Source organism: Mandrillus leucophaeus, unplaced genomic scaffold (assembly GCF_000951045.1).
Source record: "Mandrillus leucophaeus isolate KB7577 unplaced genomic scaffold, Mleu.le_1.0 Scaffold9, whole genome shotgun sequence".
Lineage (NCBI taxonomy): Eukaryota > Metazoa > Chordata > Mammalia > Primates > Cercopithecidae > Mandrillus > Mandrillus leucophaeus.
In genome coordinates this window covers 9,195,548-9,196,586 of record NW_012109807.1, presented here as the reverse complement: position 1 = coordinate 9,196,586, position 1,039 = coordinate 9,195,548, and the positions used below count along the sequence as shown (strand labels likewise).

The 1,039-nt window shown below is 49.2% G+C and overlaps 1 protein-coding gene across 1 annotated transcript in view; it reads left to right on the top strand.

Annotated features, from left to right (window-relative positions):
- Window positions 1-1,039, top strand: part of FER1L5 (fer-1-like family member 5) — a 68,843-nt gene that overhangs the window by 29,872 nt on the left and 37,932 nt on the right. The window lies entirely within an intron of this gene.

Sequence of the window (1,039 nt, the reverse complement as noted above, 5' to 3'; positions counted from 1 at the left end):
GATCCCTGATATGGTTAAGGAGAAATGGTGTTAATTTATGACCTAGTTTCTCAGGGCTTTGTAAAACAATCTAAGGGATTTGAGTTTCTTCCTGAAGCCAGTGGAGGGCTACTTACTGAGGCAGGAGGGGGCAGGAGGAGCAGTAACAATAGACTGGAGGAGAGTAAGTTGGGGTCACCCAGTCAAGAGAAGCAGGAATACAGCCTCATTGGCAGAGAGCTGGAGAGGAGGTGGGTAGGTTTCACAGACCCTTTGGAAACAGAATGTCCAGAGCCAGTGACCAACAGAACACAATAAGTGAGGCTGACTCCCCTTGCTGAGGCCCATTTTCTGCCATGGGTGATGAGGTGGTCAGGGGTGCGATGCACCAAGGTGGGCTCTCTAAAGAAGGAGAAGATATGAGGGAAATGGTGAGCCCCATCTCTGACATGTAGTGTGAGACATCAACAGAGACCAGCTCTGGAGCCTGCTAGACACAGGGATGTGACATCAACACACCAAGGTTTGAACCTGTGGTCGTGGAAGAAACTGCCTGAGGAGAGTAGGTGGAATGAAAGGAGAAGGAAGTTTTGAGGATGCCACAGTCTTTAGAGGCAGGTGAAAGAAGAGAAGGGGTTTGTAGAAGAGGTTGGAGAGGAACCTGCAGAGGTGGACTCAGGAGTGGAGATTTGCAGAAAGGAGTGACAAGCAATCTTGAATGTGGCAGAGAGAAAGGGCGAGGACTGAGAGACATATGCTGGTTATTAGGAAGAGGTCAGTAGCCTTGGAGATTGGCTAGGAGAGAAGCTGGGCTGCCGTAGGTGGGAGGGAGAGGTAGGAGCCAGTGCACAGAGACAAACCTTCTAAGAAACCTGATTAAAAGCCAAGTGTGGGAGTCTGAGATAGGAGGATCACTTGAGCCCCAGGAGTTTGAGACCAGCCTGGGCAACATAGTGAAACCACATCTCTAAAAAATAAAAGTTTTTTTTTTTTTTGAGACAGAGTTTCACTCTTGTTGCCCAGGCTGGAGTGCAATGGCACGATCTCAGCTCACCGCAAC